This window comes from Triticum aestivum, chromosome 5D, assembly GCF_018294505.1.
Source record: "Triticum aestivum cultivar Chinese Spring chromosome 5D, IWGSC CS RefSeq v2.1, whole genome shotgun sequence".
NCBI lineage: Eukaryota > Viridiplantae > Streptophyta > Magnoliopsida > Poales > Poaceae > Triticum > Triticum aestivum.
The window spans coordinates 402,205,312-402,223,217 of record NC_057808.1 but is presented as its reverse complement, the minus strand read 5'-3'; positions in this window follow the sequence as shown (position 1 = coordinate 402,223,217).

Sequence of the window (17,906 nt, the reverse complement as noted above, 5' to 3'; positions counted from 1 at the left end):
TTTTAAAAATGTACAGCCCATTTCTCATTACTGATGGGCCATTTCCTCAGCCAGCCGAATGAAAGCTCTCCTCGTCTTGAAAGATTTGCAGCCCAACAGGCCTGACAAAGCGACTTACTTGGCAAATCACAAAAAAACTGGGCTGTGGCCGTGGACCCGGCTGTCAGCCTCTCCACGTACAGTATTCTTCCGATGGAAGTCGTTCCTTGACCACGTTGACCACGCCGCGCGGAGAGCACCACGGCGGTGGACGACGGTGAGGCCTAGGAAGGGGACGATGCAGAGCCAGGGAAGACGCGGCAGTGGAAGCCCGCGCGGAGAGGAGTACGAGGGTTCACTGGTTCGGCTGCGGTGTGAGGCTGCCGTCGCCACAGGGCCTGGCCAGCGGTGGGAATAGTAGGGGGCGGTGAGGCCTCTGCGGCAGCACAGCCGGCCGCGGGAGGCAGGAGCATGCGGCACGACCGGTGCTGCATTGGGCGGCTGGAGCAAGAAGACCAGAGGTTGAAGAAGCACTACGGCCGTTGGATGGACATCGTATGGTCACTGGAGCTAGAATCGTTCATATTGACTAAGTTGACAAAGCCCTTCGTCCCCGTCAACTTAGTAGGCCCACAAGTCAGCCTCCCACCAAGGTGGGTCCCAGCTAGCCGGGGAGTATTCAATTTTTTGTGCGTAATAAGGAGGCACTTCCGATGGGTCCGAGCTGACAGCGGGGAGGACTTTTTTTCGCGAAATACGGTGGCCCGTCCGGTGGGTCCCAGCAGTCAGGGGAAATGATTTTTTTCGCAAAATACTGGTGACCCGTCCGGTGGGTCCCCGCTGTCAGGTGGAGGAATAATTATTTTCCGTGTAATAAGGAGGCACTTCCTTCCGGCTGCCGTGGACCCAGCTGTCAGCCTCTCCATGTACAGTCCACGTCCGATGGAAGTCATTCCTTGACCACGTTGACCACACCGCGCCGAGAGCACCGGGCGGTGGACGACGGCGAGGCCTAGGAAGGGGACGATGTGGAGCCGGGGAAGACGCGGCAGTGGATGCACACGCGGAGAGGAGTACGAGATTTCACTGGTTCGGCTGCGCTGCCGTCGCCGCAGAATAACAGGGGGTGTGGGTGAGTGGAGGGATGGTCTGGCCAGCGGTGGGAGTAGTAGGGGGCGGTGAGGCCTCCGCGGCAGCACAGCCGACCACGGGAGGCAGGAGCAGGCGGCACGACCGGCGCTGCTTTGGGCGGCTGGAGCAAGAAGACCAGAGGTTGAAGAAGCACGATGGCCGTTGGATGGACATTGTACGGTCACTGCAGCTAGAATCGTTTATATTGACTAAGTTGACAAAGCCCTTGGTACGTCAACTTAGTAGGCCCACAGGTCAGCTTCCGAAACGGTGTGCCCCAGATGTCAGGGGAAGGAATCATTTTTTGGGCGGGTGAAGCTAGAATATCCGAGATTGAAGAAGAAGCATGGCATCCGTTGGATGGACATCCAACGGCCACTGCTGCTAGAACCGTGTGTTGACTATAAGTTGACAAAGCCTTGCATACGCGTCAACTCTTTTTTTTTAGGGGACGCGTCAACTTAGTAAGGCCAGAAGTGTGTGGCAGAGAACTTATAGCCCATTTGAGATTTGTAAGAATGTGTAGCCCATTTTTGAATTCTAATGGAATTTACTACAGCCCATTTACAGTTTGTTAAAAGTACAGCCCATTTCAACCAACCGTTCAAAAAAGAATTCAATAAAAATTTCCCACATTTTGATGGGATCCAAAACATTTTTATCCCGAAATTTCTAGTCAGATTAAATACAATTTCAATATAAATTTATATTACGTAAAAATCCAACGAAACATTGCGCTCGCAACAATTAATGAAATTAAAATTTTCAATATCCAAAAATAATATTTTATAAAGTAATCACGTGTTTGGTGCATTTTTTTATAGTTACTGCCCAGTTTTTATAATTACATCCCATTTATTATTTCTTAAAGCCCATTTTCTTGTTAAGCCTAATGCATCCCTCCTAGGAAAGATTTGCAGCCCAGCGGGGCGGAGAATAACAACTTGACCTTGCCTGGGTATTCCTAAAAAAAGTATAGCAGGGCTAGCCATTTTCAGCTTGAAAAAAATTAATATCTGGGATGGATATCTGGCCTGGGCTAGACGGGCCACAGCCCGCCCAGTTAATACCTGCAGCGATGTTTTCGTTGTTGTTCAGAGGAGAAAAATTAATATCTAGGCTAAACATCGAAAAACTCTGCAGTGCTCACACCTCAAAAACACAAATACTGCTCGAGCTGCTTGGTCCCAGCTGTCGGCCGCTTCTTGTGCAATTCTCTTGTTTATTGGCTACTACATAGGTTGACAATGGTGTGGGACCGTGATGTCAGGAAACCAGGAGGAAGCAAAATAAATTATAGTTATATATATATAATAAGGAGGCACTTGTGTACGTGAGGCTATGGACCTGGTGGGTCCCCATTGTCATCCTCTCCAAGTAAATTCATCTCCTTGCCCCCGCGCGAAACAGTCAGCGCCGCCCGCCCCGCTTCCCGGTGCAGGCGATTGCTCCACCTTCAAACGACACAAGTGCCGTCCGTCCGTCCATCTGCCGCCCACATTAATGATACGCGGTTGCCGAGGCGGCTACTCCGGCGCCACACGTCCGTCCCTCCGCCCACCCACCATTGCTATATAAACTGCTGCACCGGCCATAGCCGCAGTCATCTGCATCCGTTCCCTTTCTCCTGTCCACACCACTACTGCCCACCATGGCTTCCTCGCGCTCCAGCGCTCTTCGGGACGGGCGGACAACGGACCACAAGGAGATGGCAGCCATTGCTACCGACCGGCTGGCCAGCAGGTAGCCGGAGGACGACGACGTCCCAATGGAGAACATGGTAGTCGACGATCTGGCGCCAACCCCCTCCTCCGTGCCATCCTCGCTGGTGCATTGCACCATGACCATCGGCGAGGCCCGTGCCCAATATATGGACAGGGTGAGGCAGATGCGTGAGGAGCAGTTCCGGGAGGCGCAGGCCGACGCCGCCTACCACCACCATCTCCTCCAGGAGCACCTGCAGGCGGAGGAGCAAATCGCCGCGGAGCGGGCGGAGCAGGAAGCGCTGCTTGACTCGTACCGCTCCGCCCTCAAGGGCCACCTCGAGCGCTGGCGGTACCGCATGCGGGTGACGGAGGCTGCGGCCGCCTACAAAGAGGCTAGCAAAGAGGGCGATGAAGCGGGCGAGGCGCTGTTTGGCGAGACCGAGGATGAGGCAGAGGACAATGCCAGCTCCGACGAGTCGCCGCTCCGCTGGCGTCGACGAGGCCCTGCCCCGCCGAGGTCCCGCGGCGCCAACAACGAGGCAGAGGACACCGCCGGCTCCACCGAGGCCCCGCCCCGCCAACAACGAGGCAGAGGACATCGCCGGCTCAGCCGAGGCCCCACCCTGCCGGCAACATGGGGGAGGATTTCCACCGCTCCGCTGAGGCGCCGCCCGCCGGCAACGAGACAGAGGACATCGCCGGCTCCGCCGAGGCCCCGCCCCGCTGCCAACGAGGCCACGCCACACAGAAAACAACGAAGAGTAGAACACGGTAGGTCGCTGTTGGGAGTCGTAGCATAATTTTAAAATTTCCTACGTTCACCAAGATGCATCTATGGAGTATACTAGCAACGAGGGGAAGGGAGTGCATCTACATACCCTTGTAGATCGCGAGCGGAAGCGTTCCAATGAACGTGAATGACGGAGTCGTACTCGCCGTGATCCAAATCACCGATGACCGAGTGCCGAACGGACGGCACCTCCACGTTCAACACACGTACGGTGCAGCGACGTCTCCTCCTTCTTGATCCAGCAAGGGGGAAGGAGAGATTGATGGAGATCCAACAGCACGACGGCGTGGTGGTGGATGTAGCGGGTCTCCGCAGGGCTTCGCAAGCTTCTGCGAGAGAGAGAGAGAGAGAGAGGTGTTGCAGGGGAGGAGGGAGGCGCCCAAGGCTGTTGTGTTGCTGCCCTCCCTCCCCCCCCTTTATATAGTCCCCCTGGGGGGCCGCCGGCCCCAAGAGATGGGATCTCAAGCGGGGGCGGCGGCCACAAGGGGGGAAGGGGTTGCCTTGCCCCCCAAGGCAAGGGGGAACTCCCCCCCCCCAGGGTTCCCAACCCTAGGCGCATGGGGGGAGGCCCAAGGGGGCGCCCCAGCCCACTATGGGCTGGTTCCCTTCCACTTTCAGCCAACGGGGCCCTCCGGGATAGGTGGCCCCACCCGGTGGACCCCCGGGACCCTTCCGGTGGTCCCGGTACAACACCGGTAACCCCCGAAACTTTCCCGGTGGCCGAAACTTGACTTCCTATATATAATTCTTCACCTCGGACCATTTCGGAACCTCTCGTGACGTCCAGTATCTCATCCGGGACTCCGAACAACTTTCAGGTTTCCGCATACATATATCTCTACAACCCTAGCGTCACCGGACCTTAAGTGTGTAGACCCTACGGGTTCGGGAGACATGCAGACATGACCGAGACGCCTCTCCGGTCAATAACCAACAGCAGGATCTGGATACCCATGTTGGCTCCCACATGTTCCACGATGATCTCATCGGATGAACCACGGTGTCGAGGATTCAATCAATCCCGTATACAATTCCCTTTGTCAATCGGTATGTTACTTGCCCGAGATTCGATCGTCGGTATCCCAATACCTTGTTCAATCTCGTTACCCGCAAGTCTCTTTACTCGTACCTCAATGCATGATCCCGTGACTAACGCCTTAGTCACATTGAGCTCATTATGATGATGCATTACCGAGTGGGCCCAGAGATACCTCTCCGTCACACGGAGTGACAAATCCCAGTCTCGATCCGTGCCAACCCAACAGACACTTTCGGAGATACCCGTAATGCACCTTTATAGTCACCCAGTTACGTTGTGACGTTTGGCACACCCAAAGCACTCCTACGGTATCCGGGAGTTGCACGATCTCATGGTCTAAGGAAAAGATACTTGACATTGGAAAAGCTCTAGCAAACGAAACTACACGATCTTTTATGCTATGCTTAGGATTGGGTCTTGTCCATCACATCATTCTCCTAATGATGTGATCCCGTTATCAATGACATCCAATGTCCATAGTCAGGAAACCATGACTATCTGTTGATCAACGAGCTAGTCAACTAGAGGCTTACTAGGGACACTTTGTGGTCTATGTATTCACACATGTATTACGATTTCCGGACAATACAATTATAGCATGAACAATAGACAATTACCATGAACAAAGAAATATAATAATAACCATTTATTATTGCCTCAAGGGCATATTTCCAACAGTCTCCCACTTGCACTAGAGTCAATAATCTAGTTACATTGTGATGAATCGAACACTCATTGCGTCCTGGTGTTGATCATGTTTTGCCCTAGGGAGAGGTTTAGTCAACGGATCTGCTACATTCAGGTCCGTGTGTACTTTACAAATATCTATGTCTCCATTTTGAACACTTTCACGAATGGAGTTGAAGCGACGCTTGATATGCCTGGTCTTCCTGTGAAACCTGGGCTCCTTCGCAAGGGCAATAGCTCAAGTGTTGTCACAGAAGAGAGTCATCGGTCCCGACGCATTGGGAATCACCCCTAGGTCGGTAATGAACTCCTTCATCCAGACTGCTTCCTGTGCTGCCTCCGAGGCTGCCATGTACTCCGCTTCACATGTAGATCCCGCCACGATGCTTTGCTTGCAACTGCACCAGCTTACTGCTCCTCCATTCAAAATATACACGTATCCGGTTTGTGACTTCGAGTCATCCAGATCTGTGTCGAAGCTAGCATCGACGTAACCCTTTACGACGAGCTCTTCGTCACCTCCATAAACGAGAAACATATCGTTAGTCCTCTTCAGGTACTTTAGGATATTCTTGACCGCTGTCCAGTGTTCCATGCCGGGATTACTTTGGTACCTTCCTACCAAACTTACGGCAAGGTTTACATCTGGTCTGGTACACAGCATGGCATACATAATAGACCCTATGGCCGAGGCATAGGGGATGACACTCATCTCTTCTATATCTTCTGCCGTGGTCGGGCATTGAGCTGTGCTCAATTGCACACCTTGCAATACAGGCAAGAACCCCTTCTTGGACTGATCCATATTGAACTTCTTCAATATCTTGTCAAGGTATGTACTCTGTGAAAGACCAATGAGGCGTCTTGATCTATCTCTATAGATCTTGATGCCTAATATATAAGCAGCTTCTCCAAGGTCCTTCATTGAAAAACACTTATTCAAATAGGCCTTTATACTTTCCATGAATTCTATATCATTTCCCATCAATAATATGTCATCCACATATAATATGAGAAATGCTACAGAGCTCCCACTCACTTTCTTGTAAACACAGGCTTCTCCATAAGTCTGTGTAAACCCAAACGCTTTGATCATCTCATCAAAGCGAATGTTCCAACTCCGAGATGCTTGCACCAGCCCATAGATTGAGCGCTGGAGCTTGCACACTTTGTTAGCATTCTTAGGATCGACAAAACCTTCCGGCTGCATCATATACAACTCTTCCTTAAGGAAGCCATGAAGGAATGCCGTTTTGACGTCCATCTGCCATATCTCATAATCATAGTATGCGGCAATTGCTAACATGATTCGGACGGACTTCAGCTTCGCTACGGGTGAGAAAGTCTCATCGTAGTCAACCCCTTGAACTTGTCGATAACCCTTAGCGACAAGTCGAGCTTTGTAGATGGTCACATTACCATCCGCGTCCGTCTTCTTCTTAAAGATCCATTTGTTTTCTATGGCTCGCCGCTCATCGGGCAAGTCAATCAAAGTCCATACTTTGTTTTCATACATGGATTCTATCTCGGATTTCATGGCTTCTAGCCATTTGTCGGAATCCGGGCCCGCCATCGCTTCTTCATAGTTCGAAGGTTCACCGTTGTCTAACAACATGATTTCCAGGACAGGGTTGCCGTACCACTCTGGTGCGGAACGTGTCCTTGTGGACCTACGAAGTCCAGTAACTTGATCTGAAGCTTCATGATCATCATCATTAACTTCCTCCCCAGTCGGTGTAAGCACCACAGGAACATTTTCCCGCGCTGCGCTACTTTTCGGTTCGGAAGGGGTGACTATCACCTCATCAAGTTCCACTTTCCTCCCACTCAATTCTTTCGAGAGAAACTCCTTCTCTGGAAAGGACCCGTTCTTGGCAACGAAGATCTTGCCTTCGGATCTGAGGTAGAAAGTATACCCAATAGTTTCCTTAGGGTAACCTATGAAGACGCATTTTTCCGATTTGGGTTCGAGCTTTTCAGTTTGAAGTTTCTTGACATAAGCATCGCATCCCCAAACTTTTAGAAACGACAGCTTAGGTTTCTTCCCAAACCATAATTCATACGGTGTCGTCTCAACGGATTTCGACGGAGCCCTATTTAAAGTGAATGCGGCAGTCTCTAAAGCATAGCCCCAAAATGAGAGCGGTAAATCGGTAAGAGACATCATAGATCGCACCATATCCAATAGAGTGCGATTACGACGTTCGGACACACCATTTCTCTGAGGTGTTCCAGGCGGCGTGAGTTGTGAAACTATTTCACATTTTCTTAAGTGTGTACCAAATTCGTGACTTAAATATTCTCCACCACGATCTGATCGTAAGAATTTTATTTTCTTGTCACGTTGATTCTCAACTTCACTCTGAAATTCCTTGAACTTTTCAAAGGTTTCAGACTTGTGTTTCATTAGGTAGACATACCCATATCTACTTAAATCATCAGTGAGAGTGAGAACATAACAATATCCTCCGCGAGCCTCAACACTCATTGGACCACCCACATCGGTATGTATGATTTCCAATAAGTTGGTTGCTCGCTCCATTGTTCCGGAGAACGGAGTCTTGGCCATCTTACCCATGAGGCATGGTTCGCACGTGTCAAATGATTCGTAATCAAGAGACTCCAAAAGTCCATCTGCATGGAGCTTCTTCATGCGCTTGACACCAATGTGACCAAGGCGGTAGTGCCACAAGTATGTGGGACTATCATTATCAACTTTACATCTTTTGTTATTCACACTATGAACATGTGTAACATCACGTTCGAGATTCATCAAAAATAAACCATTGACCAGCGGGGCATGACCATAAAACATATCTCTCAAATAAATAGAACAACCAATATTCTCAGATTTAAATGAGTAGCCATCTCGAATTAAACGAGATCCAGATACAATGTTCATGCTCAAAGCTGGCACTAAATAACAATTATTGAGGTTTAAAACTAATCCCGTGGGTAGATGCAGAGGTAGCGTGCCGACGGCAATCACATCGACCTTGGAACCATTCCCGACGCGCATCGTCACCTCGTCCTTTGCCAGTCTCCGTTTATTCCGTAGTTCCTGTTTTGAGTTACAAATATGAGCAACCGCACCGGTATCAAATACCCAGGAGCTACTACGAGTACTGGTAAGGTACACATCAATTACTTGTATATCACATATACCTTGGGTGTTGCCGGCCTTCTTCTTGTCCGCTAAGTATTTGGGGCAGTTCCGCTTCCAGTGACCACTTCCCTTGCAATAAAAGCACTCATTTTCGGGCTTGGGTCCATTCTTTGACTTCTTCCCAGTAACTGGTTTACTGGGCACGGCAACTCCCTTGCCGTCCTTCTTGAAGTTCTTCTTACCCTTTCCCTTCTTGAACTTAGTGGTTTTATTCACCATCAACACTTGATGTTCTTTTCTGATCTCCCCTTCCGCTGATTTCAGCATTGAATATACCTCGGGAATGGTCTTTTCCATCCCCTGCATATTATAGTTCATCACAAAGCTCTTGTAGCATGGTGGAAGCGACTGGAGGATTCTGTCAATGACCGCGTCATCTGGGAGATTAACTCCCAGCTGAGACAAGCGGTTGTGCAACCCAGACATTCTGAGTATGTGCTCACTAACAGAACTGTTCTCCTCCATTTTACAGCTGAAGAACTTGTCGGAGACTTCATATCTCTCGACCCGGGCATGAGCTTGAAAAACCAGTTTCAGCTCCTCGAACATCTCGTATGCTCCATGTTTCTCAAAACGCTTTTGGGGACCCGGTTCTAAGCTGTAAAGCATGCCGCACCGAACGAGGGAGTAATCATCAGCACGCTGCTGCCAAGCGTTCATAACGTCTTGGTTCTCTGGGATTGGTGCTTCACCTAGCGGTGCTTCTAAGACATAATCTTTCTTGGCTACTATGAGGATGAGCCTCAGGTTCCGGACCCAGTCCGTATAGTTGCTGCCATCATCTTTCAGCTTGGTTTTCTCTAGGAACGTGTTGAAATTGAGGACAACGTGGGCCATTTGATCTACAATACATAGTGTAAAGATTTTAGACTAAGTTCATGATAATTAAGTTCATATAATCAAATTATTTAATGAACTCCCACTCAGATAGACATCCCTCTAGTCATCTAAGTGAAACATGATCTGAACTCAACTAGGCCGTGTCCGATCATCACGTGAGACGGACTAGTCAAGATCGGTGAACATCTTCATGTTGATCGTATCTTCTATACGACTCATGCTCGACCTTTCGGTCCTCCGTGTTCCGAGGCCATGTCTGTACATGCTAGGCTCGTCAAGTAAACCTAAGTGTATTGCGTGTGTTCCGAGGCCATGTCTGTACATGCTAGGCTCGTCAACACCCGTTGTATTCGAACGTTAGAATCTATCACACCCGATCATCACGTGGTGCTTCGAAACAACGAACCTTCGCAACGGTGCATAGTTAGGGTGAACACTTTCTTGAAATTATTATAAGGGATCATCTTACTTACTACCGTCGTTCTAAGCAAATAAGATGCAAAAACATGATAAACATCACATGCAATCAAATAGTGACATGATATGGCCAATATCATCATGCTCCTTTGATCTCCATCTTCGGGGCACCATGATCATCTTCGTCACCGGCATGACACCATGATCTCCATCATCATGATCTCCATCATTGTGTCTTCATGAAGTCGTCACGCCAACGATTACTTCTACTTGTATGGCTAACGCGTTTAGCAACAAAGTAAAGTAAATTACATGGCGTTATTCAATGACACGCAGGTCATGCAAAATAATAAAGACAACTCCTATGGCTCCTGCCGGTTGTCATACTCATCGACATGCAAGTCGTGATTCCTATTACAAGAATATGATCAATCTCATACATCACATATATCATACATCACATCTTCTGGCCATATCGCATCACATAGCACTTGCTGCAAAAACAAGTTAGACGTCCTCTAATTGTTGTTGCAAGTTTTTTACGTGGTTTGTAGGTTTCTAGCAAGAACGTTTTCTTACCTACGTATGACCACAACGTGATTTGCCAATTTCTATTTACCCTTCATAAGGACCCTTTTCATCGAATCCGTTCCGACTAAAGTAGGAGAGACAGACACCCGCTAGCCACCTTATGCAACTAGTGCATGTCAGTCGGTGGAACCTGTTTCACGTAAGCGTACGTGTAAGGTCGGTCCAGGCCGCTTCATCCTACAATGCCGCCGAAACAAGAAACGACTAGTAGCGGCAAGAAGAATTGGAAAACTCAACGCCCACAACTGCTTTGTGTTCTACTCGTGCATAGTAACTACGCATAGGCCTGGCTCATGATGCCACTGTTGGGAATCGTAGCATAATTTTAAAATTTCCTACGTTCACCAAGATGCATCTATGGAGTATACTAGCAACAAGGGGAAGGGAGTGCATCTACATACCCTTGTAGATCGCGAGCGGAAGTGTTCCAATGAACGTGGATGACGGAGTCGTACTCGCCGTGATCCAAATCACCGATGACCGAGTGCCGAACGGACGGCACCTCCGCGTTCAACACACGTACGGTGCAGCGACGTCTCCTCCTTCTTGATCCAGCAAGGGGGAAGGAGAGGTTGATGGAGATCCAACAGCACGACGGCGTGGTGGTGGATGTAGCAGGTCTCCGCAGGGCTTCGCAACCTTCTGCGAGAGAGAGAGAGAGAGGTGTTGCAGGGGAGGAGGGAGGCGCCCAAGGCTGTTGTGTTGCTGCCCTCCCTCCCCCCCTTTATATAGGCCCCCTGGGGGGGCGCCGGCCCCAAGAGATGGGATCTCAAGGGGGGGCGGCGGCCACAAGGGGGGAAGGGGTTGCCTTGCCCCCCAAGGCAAGGGGGAACTCCCCCCCCCCCCAGGGTTCCCAACCCTAGGCGCATGGGGGAGGCCCAAGGGGGGCGCCCCAGCCCACTATGGGCTGGTTCCCTTCCACTTTCAGCCCTCGGGGCCCTCCGGGATAGGTGGCCCCACCCGGTGGACCCCCGGGACCCTTCCGGTGGTCCCGGTACAATACCGGTAACCCCCGAAACTTTCCCGGTGGCCGAAACTTGACTTCCTATATATAATTCTTCACCTCCGGACCATTCCGGAACCTCTCGTGACGTCTGGGATCTCATCCGGGACTCCGAAAAACTTTCGGGTTTCCGCATACATATATCTCTACAACCCTAGCGTCACCGGACCTTAAGTGTGTAGACCCTACGGGTTCGGGAGACATGCAGACATGACCGAGACGCCTCTCCGGTCAATAACCAACAGCGGGATCTGGATACCCATGTTGGCTCCCACATGTTCCACGATTATCTCATCGGATGAACCACAGTGTCGAGGATTCAATCAATCCCGTATACAATTCCCTTTGTCAATCGGTATGTTACTTGCCCGAGATTCGATCGTCGGTATCCCAATACCTTGTTCAATCTCGTTACTGGCAAGTCTCTTTACTCGTACCGCAATGCATGATCCCGTGACTAACGCCTTAGTCACATTGAGCTCATTATGATGATGCATTACCGAGTGGGCCCAGAGATACCTCTCCGTCACACGGAGTGACAAATCCCAGTCTCGATCCGTGCCAACCCAACAGACACTTTCGGAGATACCCGTAATGCACCTTTATAGTCACCCAGTTACGTTGTGACGTTTGGCACACCCAAAGCACTCCTACGGTATCCGGGAGTTGCACGATCTCATGGTCTAAGGAAAAGATACTTGACATTGGAAAAGCTCTAGCAAACGAAACTACACGATCTTTTATGCTATGCTTAGGATTGGGTCTTGTTCATCACATCATTCTCCTAATGATGTGATCCCGTTATCAATGACATCCCATGTCCATAGTCAGGAAACCATGACTATCTGTTGATCAACGAGCTAGTCAACTAGAGGCTTACTAGGGACACTTTGTGGTCTATGTATTCACACATGTATTACGATTTCCGGACAATACAATTATAGCATGAACAATAGACAATTACCATGAACAAAGAAATATAATAATAACCATTTATTATTGCCTCTAGGGCATATTTCCAACAGTCGCCACCGCTCGGGTCCAAGTAAGGCCACCGCTGCTACCCTCCGGTTGAAGCCAAGCTAGGCGGGTTGACCATTGACGGCCGGTTAGCTTCTTGGCGGAGACGTGGAGTCGGAGAGCTGCGCTGGAGAAGAACGCTGCTTCTAATTAACTGCTGGTGCAGTTGGCTGACTGACACGTGGGCCCAATAGGCCACATGTTAGTTACGCAACTGCACCTGCAGTTAAGTCACTGAAGCTTCTGTTCGGCTCAGCGGGACACAGGTGGGTAGCTTCGGTTAATTAATTATACCTCCAGCGCACCCCTTTTTAGTTGAAGAATGTATGAAATGTAATGAAATCCGGCATGTTTATATGAAATCCGACCGTGTATGAATGAATTTATTTCGATTAGTTTGAATTCCTATATCACTGGCATTGGATGAACATGCAAAACAATACGTACTAGCATTATTCCTAGGGTGATCACCTCGTTTGCAGCAGTTTCACATGTACTCCCTCCGGTCCTTTCTAGTCTGCATACAAGTTTTGTCTGCAGTCAAAGTATCTCTACTTTGACCAATCTTATACAAAAAAGTATGTACTTTCACAATGTGCGAAGTAAAAAGGAACATAAGGAGTACAAAGAGTTTGAGCAGATTTTTAGCGTTTCTGTACATTGCAATCAAACACACAGGCCTGGCAATTCATATAGAACATTCAAAACAATCAATGATTATGCATCTCAGCGACTCACATGTCAGAGGCAATATTTACTTCACAACTAAAGAATAAAGAAAAAATTGATCGACACTGCTGACAGCAAAGGGCGTCCCATTCGAAAATATCAAACACATGTCTTGCTAAAATCAATGAGCAAAATTTGACAAGGTTGTCCCATTCCAAAATATCAAATGCCTACGATTGTGGAATGGGCAGGGTTTGCCATCAGTTCGAACATTGACATGGCACCTCGTGCTAAATAAACCAGCTGTTCTTTTTGTGCAGTTCCACCAAAATCAACCAAATTCGCGCGTAGCTTGTATGATTTCGCCCTCATATGTTGCAACGCCTTGAACTTATCGGCACCTCCTTTCTTGTGGTGGAAATGAATGATTCGATGTATTCATGAACATTTTGTGCAGTTCCCATTGAAATCAACCTGAGCACCCCTGTTTGCACAAATACAAAAAAGTGATTAGTATAAAGCAAACTATACTATGAATTGACAGTTTCAACAGGCACATACATGGTCCATGTAGAGCACACTTTTAGAAAAATGGAACTCACCAGAAAGAATCCTAGAACAACATTGTACTCGCGCATCACAGCAAAAAAATGGAGATTTGTCAGTCCTTCTGAGCTGAAGTTAGTTTGGCCTTATGGGGAGTAATGTAACCATCCTTCAACTGCTCCTTCTGATGAGAAGATAGACAGGGCTTGTTCATCCTGGCATAATCAGAACTTGTCACTTCACGTACTCCATATTCTTCTTCAGAGGAAGATGATCCTGTTGTGTAAAGACAAGAGGACTACTAAATGCTAGCATCCCTGTTTGCTCAAAAAAAGGAAAGGAAATATTTAAAACAGCACAGATGAAGCACTTCTCAAGGACAATACCACTTTTTCATGACAGTATCTAAACAGTAGCACAACACCAATAGAGATGACAAAGCTCAATCATATGGATGAAATCAGTGGGCGAGTACCAACCTTTGTCAGGAGGCTTATTGTGTAGAGCATACAGATGAAGCACTTCTCCGAAACCATCTGTTGCTATCTACGGTGGTGGCCATGCTTACTATATACTCCTCGATTAGTTTAATGTTTCCAACATCTTCTTGTGCAGTTCCACTAAAATATATGGTATCTTCAAAGAAGATCCCTGTTTGCACAAGTAGAGATAATTACATATTACATTAAGAGTGGCATCAAATCAGTGGCAAAACAATTGCTCGTTCTAGCCATAGCAATAAATTAAGATGCAAAACTATATCATACTTGTGTCATCACAGTTCCAGTGCTTCATTACAGCACCGGGAGTTGATTTTTGTTTTTCTTCCGCTTGTTCTTCCCCTTCATCACTTGGTTCAATAACAGACAAGCTTCGCCTTTGATGTAAGATTTGGCATGTCAATTAGGGAGCACAAGTATAGTACTAAACTTAATTTTCTGATGAAAGTGGCAAAATACAGGCCAGCAGTTGTGAAATATCCTTATCTTACCTCAATGGGATATTACGGTGCACATACAGATTGGAAATCTTGTCTCCATTTGTGCAGTTCACTAAAATCAAGCAACATTATCGTACAAGTAGCACAACATATGAAAGCACACTGCAGAATCATGTGAAAGAAGGCTAGTACTGACCTCTCATGATGCGGAATTCAAACAACTCACAAGAAGAAGATCTGAACCAAATTCGCCTTAACGGATAGGAAGTAAGATCTCCTCTTGTGCAGTTCCACTAAGATCAAGCAATCAAGCAACGTTGTCGGTGTGACATTTTGGTTGAACTGCACAAAACACTCTTAAAACAAAAGTGTTTTGTGCAGTGCAACGAAAGGTCACAATGGCAACGAGGTGAAGTAGATAACCCTGTTTACACAGAGGTGCAAAGGAAACAATTAGTGGTCAATAACGGTGGATGACACAAAAGCCAACAAAAAGAAGCATCTACCTTATCTAAATGGGAAAGAAAGCAAGACAGTAGCATTTCTCAAACGGTGGCATTGATTAATATTAACATAGAGATTATATTAACAATAAAATTCGTTAAACATGTAATTTGCTTTTAGTTGTGGCATTGCATCAATTTTCAAGCGGCATTATTAGAGGGTGTTTGTTTACAGGGACATTTTGGTGTAGGGACTAAAAAAACTCCATGTCAGTCCCATCTAAACCAAACAGGGGGGACTTTTAGGGACTAAAAGTGGGCATTTGGGACTAAAGAAAGAAGACCCCGAGGGAGTCTTTTTGGGACTTTTTCCAACAGTTGCCCCTGCCACGCATCACACCTTGTCTCTATTAGTTCATTACTAGGGGTAACATGGTCTTTTAGCATGTCATTTAATAACCTCTAGTCCATGTTTAGTCCCTGGAACCAAGCAGGTAGGGACTAGGGAGTTTTTAACCAAACAGGGCCTTAGATTAACAACAGCTAATGAGTTGCACGGGACAGTGGACGCACCAGCACCATGTGCATCTACCGATGTACTGTAGTCATGCACAGTCTGTTGCAACAAAGAACAAACAACCAAGGAGCATATTTGTGTTGGTCCCAGTTTTGTTATCTTTAGACACCTTTCCCTATGTGAGCGCAGCAAATCTAGTCCTGCTCAAACTCTACAGCCTTGTCCCTTCCTTTCCTTTTTGAACTAGTACTTTCACCCCTTCCTTTCCTCTTTGAACCACGTCCTAGATTTATGCGATACAACTTTCCCCACTACTTTCCCCCATTCCTTTCCTCTTTGAACCACGTCCTAGATTCATGCTATACAACTTTCCCCCTTCATTTCCTCTTTGAACCACGTCCTAGATTCATGCTATATACAATTTTTCCCACTACTTTCCCCCACTCCTTTCCTCTTTGAACCACGTCCTAGATTCATGGTATACATGCAGCTAGAGAAATGCATGTGGAGTAAGTAAATTATACCTTAAGGTTCTTGGGGCGTGGTTCGGTGGGCGACGGGACGGCGGCGAAGAAGAAGGGGTCGGAGGCCCTCCCGCGCCGCCGCTGGGTGGAAAGTGAACAGCTGCGCCGGTAGTCCCTCGCCGACGGCGACAGCGTTAAGCCTCCTTCCCTTCCCGGCGGACGGATCCTGCCGGCTCTTTGAGCAGCAGTGAGGGGAGAGAGAGGCCAACGAAGTCTTGTTTAGATCTGGAGAGGGCGAGAGAGTGTGAAGAGAGCAACTACAAGCGCTGAGGCTCCAGCGGGAGAGGGCGAGAGAGTGTGAAGAGAGCAACTACAAGCGCTGAGGCTCCAGCGTGTATATATATACTGGAGAGAGAGTGTGAAGCGTGCAAACCCTAGAAAACATTTTGACCAGTCAAAGAATCCTCCTGGCACAAATTATGCTCAAGTGTAGTTATCGAACCCGAGACCTCAAGTTTGATGAGCGAACAGGCTAACCAGCTACACAACCCTCCCGTTATGTTCAACGAGAGGGAAATAACCTTTTATACATTCCTGCATTCGTGTGACAAGCATGCCGTGTTTTTTTGTGTGTGTGGGAGTCATTGGGATTTCAATCATAATCGTGTCATGTGGCTTTGGTGGTAAGACTATCCACAGTGGTGCAGAAATAATGCAGCCTTAGTCACCTTACCTCTCTCCACGTAGTACGTTGGGTCCCACCAGTCAGAGGGTGAAACAAACAAATTAATAAGAAAAATTAAAAGCGCAAGCGGTGTATCTTACCTCGCACATCTCGCTACTGCTCGGGAACACTGTCCAATTGATCCCTCTGTTCGCTCACGTACTATTTTAAGTGAATCCTTATTATAACATGCACACAAATTTTGGGCACTTGTATTCGACTTAAGTCAGTGTGCCACCGTATCTCGTATACTTACTACTCCCTCCGTCTAGGTGTAATAAGTCACGTTAGAAGGTGCAACGGGACCAAGGTGTGTGTGTGTGTGTGTGTGTGTGTGTTTAACAGCATGTGTGTGTTAGAGAGAGCGACAGATCGACCTACTCCTACAGAGAGATGTTGTGTAGTGTACGATTTTAGCCGCGAGAGTCGGTGCATCCTCTCGTTTCCGGGCGTGTCCGGTAGGGACATGCGGACAGCTGCCACGCCCGCTCCTGACCAGCCTGGCCCACCCAAAGCCCCTCCATCGCCCGCGCGCGCTTCCCGCCCGAAACGGTCAGCGCCGCTCCAAAGAATCGGTGCCGCATTCATGCCCGGGCAGAGCGGACGCGACCTCTCACTGGTGCAAGAGTGATGGTTGCTTCGTCCGTCCAACTTACTGCTGGGTCTATGTGATTTGACGGCTCATTGGTCTTTATTACTGAGGTGGTAGGACTGCTGGATGTCCCACGCTTTCGGCGAAAGGAGGTATACTACTACTAGATTACAATTTTCTCCATTCTTACAGCGGAGGCGTGCAAGAGCAGTGAAAACACGCAGGCTCAGTGATTACATGGCCCACCTCACACTATCACCGTGCGACACCTAACTCTTTACATAGTACTCCCTCCGTTCCTAAATATTACTAGATGAGTCCCCGCGCGTTGCCGCGGAACAGCGGTATATCTCTCTGCGCAAAATTATCGATTTCATAGAACTAAAAAAAACTCTATAACCGCATGACAAATGTGGTAGCCAAACTAAATAAACTCCCATCATCATTTAGATCATCCCACGTAAGGAAAAAAGATCAGCCAACTCCTACTGCATAATGGGATTATATTTTTCTTTTTGACATGTTAATGGGACTTAAAAGCTCACTTACATGCATGCTACCGGTGCATGCTTGCATGCAGACATGTTGATGTGATTTAAAACCCACTCACATGCATGTGCCACGGTATTTCTGCATGCTTGC